The following is a 6,720-nucleotide window of genomic DNA, read 5'->3' on the forward strand; positions in this document are numbered from 1 at the left end:
GGTAACATTTGAAATTCAAAGATTATTTCATAACATTTGAGAATGAGGCCGTCAAGGATAGTATTTCTTCAGCTGGTCCAAATTCGTATGATTTGTGAAGTCATTCCCATCCAAATCTGTTAATCGAACAACGTCTTCTGACAAAATCTTCTTTACCAAATAAGGGCCTGCCCAATTTGGTTTGAACTTACCCCGCGGGTCAATTGGTAACAAAGCTCTAACTGACTTGAGAACCATATCTCCCTCACTGATTCCCCTCAGTTTCACCTTTTTGTTGAAAGCTCTCTTTATCCTTTTCTGGTAGAGTTGAATATGGTACAATGCGTTCAAACGTCGCTCATTGAGCATGACTAGTGAATCATATCTTGCTTGAATCCAATCTGCTTCAGGAACCTGGCTTTCTAGCAGGATCCTTAGGGACGGTATTTCCAGCTTAACTGGTTGAACCGCTTCCATTCCATATACCAAGTAATACGGGGTTGCTCCCGTGGCTGTTCTAATTGAAGTTCTATACCCCCATAATGCAAAGGGTATGTTTTCTGGCCATTCTTTATAGTTTTCGGACATCTTCCTTAAAATGGTTTTAACTGTTTTGTTGGCGGCCTCTACCACACCATTCGTATGTGGTCGATATGGTGATGACTTGTGATGTTTGATTTTATACTTTTCAAGTATAACCTCGGTCTCAACTTTGAAATGAGTTCCATTATCACTGATTAACTCATGTGGTACTCCGTACCGGTAAATGATGTCATTCTGAATGAACTGTGCCACTTGCTTTGCTTTCAGCACTTTGTAAGACTTAGCCTCTACCCACTTCATGAAGCAGTCAATTGCAACAAGGATAAAACAATGCCCTCCAGTTCCTGATGGGTGTACTTTTCCAATGATGTCGATTTCCCAGGTTGAAAATGGCCAGGGTGACGTCATGGTGTATAACATAGAAGGTGCCACATGTTGTTCATTTGCGAATATCTGACAATTGTGACAGTGCCTGACATACTTGCAACAATCTGTCTCCATCATTGTCCAATAATAACCAAGTCTTATGATCTTACGGACTAGCATATGGGCATTCATATGTGGCCCACACTCACCGTCATGAACTTCTTCTATAACCTTTTCAGCTGTCGGTTTATCAATACATCGCAACAAAACACCTTGAGCCGTCTTCTTGTACAATTTCCCGTCATCGGTCTTGATGAACTGGGCGGATAACATTCGTAGGGCGCGTTTTCCATGTGTGTCAAGGTCGGGAGGATACTCTTCTATTTCCTTGAATTTCAAAATGGTTGTGTACCAGGGTTCGGTTTCACCTTCCTCGGTATCATTCATTACATTCACATAGGCAGCTGACGATTTTTGTTCCACACATATTGGCATACTGTCTATGTAGTCGGGAATGTTGATCAGGGCAGCTAACTTGGACACGGCATCTAAAAATTGGTTATCCACTCGAGAGAGATGAACATATCAAATGTTTTCGAAGTATTTTTCCAATTCTTCGATTCTAGTTTGATGTGAGGATAAACCTTGGCCCTTAATTTTCCATGACCCACCTACTTGATTGATCACAAGGGACTAATCTCCATGAACTAGCAACTTCTTTACACCCAAGTCTAGAGCACTGCATAAACCAAGCAAACATGCTTCATATTCAGCGGCGTTGTTAGTGATATTGAAATCCAGTTTGATGGACACGGGCACGTGTTCACCTATTGGCGAGATAAGAGGTATACCTACTCCATATCCCATATAGTTCGATACTCCATCGAAATACAAATCCCATATGTCATTCTCGAGGTGTACCAGGTTTTCGTCGGGAAATGACCAAGTGTCGATGACTTCTATTTCTTCGATTGGGTTATCGGCGAGGAAATAGGCAACCACCCTTCCCTTTATCACCTTCGAAGGTACATATTTGAGAGCGAACTCCATCTCGACATTCTTCTATTTAGCACTGGTTTTTCAAACAAGTACTTGAACGGATCCATTCTTAAGTAGACACTCACACTGTAGCTGAGCATGTAATGTCTTAATTTCTTCGTTGCCCAAACTAAGGCCAGATGCGTCTTTTCAAGAGGTGTGTACTTTATTTCATAGCCTAAAAACTTTTTATTGATATAGTAAATAGCTCTTCCTTCTTTGTCAACTGTTTGGGCTAGCATAGCCCCCATTGCCGTATCTGTAACAATTAGATATAGTGGCAGCCCGGCTACTGGTGGGCTCAAAACTGGTGGAGAAGACAGTACTTCTTTTACTTTATCGAATGCGGCCTGACACTGGTCATCCCACATATCATGTTCTCCGACCTTCTGTTTCTTAAAGATCGGCTCACAAATCATCGTCAACTTCACAACGGAACGACTTATGTATTGAACTCTTCCTAAGAAACCTCGAATTTCTTTCTCGGTCTCGGGATGGGTCATTTCCATAATGGCTTTGATCTTTGATGAGTCTATTTCGATGTCAAGGTGGCTAACGATATGACCCAACAGTTTGCCATAGGTGATCCCAAAAGCACACTTTTGTGGATTCAGTCTCATGTTATACTTTCGCAATCTTTGAAAGAATTTTCGTAGCGCTCGGAGATGGCCACTACGTTCTTTTGACTTGACTATCATGTCATTGACATAAACTTCAACTTCTTTATGCATCATATCATGTAGCAACGTTGTTGCTGTTCTCTGGTACGTTGCCCCGACATTTATCAAACCGAAAGGCATTACTGTGTAACAATACGTTCCCCATTGTGATGTGAATGTTGTCTTACTCATGTCTTCCTTGGCCATCTTAATCTTATTGTAACCGCCATATCCATCCATGAAAGATAGTAATGCATGATTTGTGGTATTGTCAACCAAGATTTCGATGTGAGGTAATGGAAATTCGTCCTTCGGACTAGCTTTGTTCAAGTCTCGAAAGTCCACGCACACGCGAAATTTTCCATCTTTTTTCGGTACTGGCACTACATTGGCGACCCAATCCGAATATTCCGATACTTTGATGAACCCGGCTTTGAGTTGTTTATCAATTTCTTCCTTAACTTTAAAAGACCATTCCGAACGCATTCTGCGTAGCTTCTGCTTCACTGGTTTGAACCCTGGTTTGATTGGAATCCTGTGCTCTGCAATTTCTCTATCGATTCCTGGCATATCTTTCTAAGACCATGCGATAACATCTTTGAACTCAAATAGCAAGTCGATGAACCCTTCTCTTTCTACGAGATCTAAGGTAGTTCCTATCTTAAGCTTTTGTGGTTCGAAGGTGGTTCCCACATTGATAGTTTCGGTATCTTCGATTACCGGGTTTCTTTGGTCATATTCTTCTAATCCTTTAACTAATTGTGGAGGTGGTTCCATCTCTTCATCATCTTCTTCAACCTGTTCGCCTTTGGCCTCATTCTCAATGTCACTACTAAAACAAATATTTTCAAAGACTGAATTGCAATGTAAATAAAACAACTCGTAAGCAAACTGGTTCATCTTATTATTAACTTGAAACTGCGTGAAATGCGCTAAAATTTGAGCCAATTGATCAGAGGTCAGTGGCGAGACAACAGAGGTAATCGAGACAGGCCCCGGAATACCGGAATTAGCAAGGGGTGCATTGAAAGGAAAGACTTGGGAGGGGGTGGCTTCGACACCTGACTCCTTAGACTCAAACTTAGGACTCTTATCACACTCGGACTCAGACTTAGACTCAGACTTGGAACGGCCATCCAGTTTGCATACTTCTCCTTCTAAGGGCACCTTCTTTAGTTTCAATATTTCATCTTAAGTTCGTAGGACAATTGCTCTTTTAGTGAGGTAGATATCGTCTTCATTATCGTCCCAAATTCCATGAATTTCATTCTCATCCTGGGGAACGTTTGGTGTGTAGTTGATATTGACATTCCCGAGTCAAACTTCATTCTTCGGGCTTGGAAGGTACTTGGAACAATCAATAAGTACTTTTCCCACAAACAAATTTCTGGGCCGATGGTGATCTTGGACCGGAGGATCATAACGGATATACTCCGAGGGTTTTAGCCGGCTTTTTGTGAGCTCGATTTGTTTTTCAAGTTCAGCTATTTCTGATGGGGTAGTTGCATCTTTCTTCCCACTTATTCTTTCTGCAATAGTGTCCAATCACGCTATCATCAACCCCACGGTTTCACTTAGCTTAGTGACGGCAGCTTTCATTGCCTTCTTTCGGGTTTGAGGCGGCTTTTCTATAAGAAAAACACCGAACCAATCAATACTCGAATTAAAAAAATCGCATGCACAAACAAAGACTCGACTCACAGACTTGAACTTTGACTCAGACTTGACTCAAAGGCAGAACCTAACCCGGGAAATGAGCTAAGTGGCTCACTTGTAAAGGGTCACAAGGGAGAGGGGTTTAGACCTGACAAGGACTACGACTCGACTCCAACAACTTCTTAACTTAGACTTGACATCGAATCGGTGTGGCTAACCCGTGATTGAATAAACTTGGCTCATGTGTGCGTTGAAAACGTCCTAAGTGGTGTAATCTGGGACGTTTGGTGGTTTGACTTTGACCAAATGGTTGACATACTTGACTTGGACCCAAGAGGTGACTTGGGTAACCCACTAAGGTTGTGTTCTTAACACGGTTCATTTGAACCCAAGACATGACTAGATTTGACTCGATACATATTCAATGTTCAGGAAAAGGTGAGAAATCATTTCAAAATTGATTTGAAAATGGATGATTTGAAAATGAGATTTCAAATGGGCAGCATGCTGGCAATAAAAAGCTCATTTTAGTTAAAAACCTATATCTATTTCGGCAGCATTCCGAGTTTGAAAACATGCCTGATTTGAAGATGGTTTTCGAAAAAACGGTTTTGACAAAAATAGTTAAAAATTTCGAAAAACATGGAGGATGATCATGTAGCACAAAAGCATTCGCATATTAATCATGCATGAACCTAGACACTTCTAGGTCTCGGTCGGTCTTCTAATTGGGTCTATGCCAATGATCCACCTTATCAAAGAAAGTCATGCCTCCCATAAGCAAAAGTGTGTAATATGGTAAGAGCGAGTACTTAGAGATCTCGGCGATACCATTTTGATACTTAATTCAGCATAGTGGACGTCACCTCTTAACCACTGAAATCGATCCAATGGGTGAGGTGGCCCTCCTAATGTCTCGAATGGGTGATGCATGTATGCAAAACGAATCATAATGTTAATCCTATTAGCCATCATTTTCCTTTTCAAGTTAAAACACCCCAACGGATTCACGAAAATGTGGATGTGGGGATTCGGATTATCCATGGGTTTGAAAATCGTTTGGAGTCGCCACCAAATTTAAGGAAATTTGGGAACCATAAATGAGATTTGAGTTCGTTGTTGAAAGAACGTGATGGGAAGTTCGTTAATAACACACCCACCCCTGCCCGTTGCAATAACAACCTCTACTAAGGACTACGATGGCTAATTGGACAAGACTACGATTCGTTGTAAGAGAATTCAAAACATCATTTTGATCCTAACATGTGAGCTTAGTTTCTAATCGTTTAATGCATCTAATATACTTTGTTCAAGTGACTTAACATGTGAGGTTGATTTGAAATATACTAACAAGCATTCACAAGCATGGCTTTAGATGGGAATGGGGGAGCCGTTGGGGAACTAGCTATTACAACCCAGACGATTCTCGTCGACTCGATTTGCAAACAATTGAATTAAAGATACAACTCGATCTAAATACAATTGCTAAAAATGACACTTGATTCACGTTAAAAAGTAGCCTACTTAGGCCATAAAAAATGTGCCAATGGTGAGGCCATGGCTCACATAGACTTCGTCCTTAACCTCATCATGGTTTTGCACACTCGCTCCGATTTAACTGATTAAATACTTCAATTTAACTAACTAAAACAAAGGATTTATAAAATCAATTAGACTCAAAATAAAGGACTTACTAGACCCATATTTTAAAGTACAAATTACATTACTTGAAATGAATTAAAATAATTACAACGATTAAATAACAATAACAGTTGGAATAAAACCGCAATAATTAAATAAAACAAGACGAAAAAAACAAACCAAAGATGGCACGAAGGCCGAGGAATCACACGGCCTAAGGGGTGGTCAAAACTGACTATTCTAGTCATCGAGTGCAATGAATCGGGTGCTAAGCATGCGCAATTCAACTAGCGAGAAATCGTCATAAGAATATATGGATTCATTAAATTCTTTAAAGAAATTCATTTTAAAATCCTATGTCGGGTTTTGTATTACCTATGTATGTCTAATTCATTTAACATACATTCTACATATTAATTTGGTCAAGTTTGAGGTTTAACAATTGATAAACGATACAAATAACATACATGCATCATAATCAATTAAACATGCGATTTAAATCTAATTATTTCATAATTAAAATTAAACCAAAACATAGACGTGTGAATCAACTAATTACTTCGTAATTAAATCATTAAACATATGAAAATGAATTAAACTAATTGAAATTTCATTTTAGTTGATTTAAAACATGTTATCATCATGCAAAAACAAACAATTCATTAAACATGTTAATTATTCTAACTAAGCATGTTATCGTCATATATGAAAGACTAAGCATATGATTAACATACTATCTATTCTAAACAGCAATTAATCCATCATCAACATCATAATTATGTAACATATTAGCAAACATGAGACGATAATTAAATGACGAAATAAAAGCGATAAAAAG

This window comes from Silene latifolia, chromosome 11 (genome assembly GCF_048544455.1).
Source record: "Silene latifolia isolate original U9 population chromosome 11, ASM4854445v1, whole genome shotgun sequence".
Lineage (NCBI taxonomy): Eukaryota > Viridiplantae > Streptophyta > Magnoliopsida > Caryophyllales > Caryophyllaceae > Silene > Silene latifolia.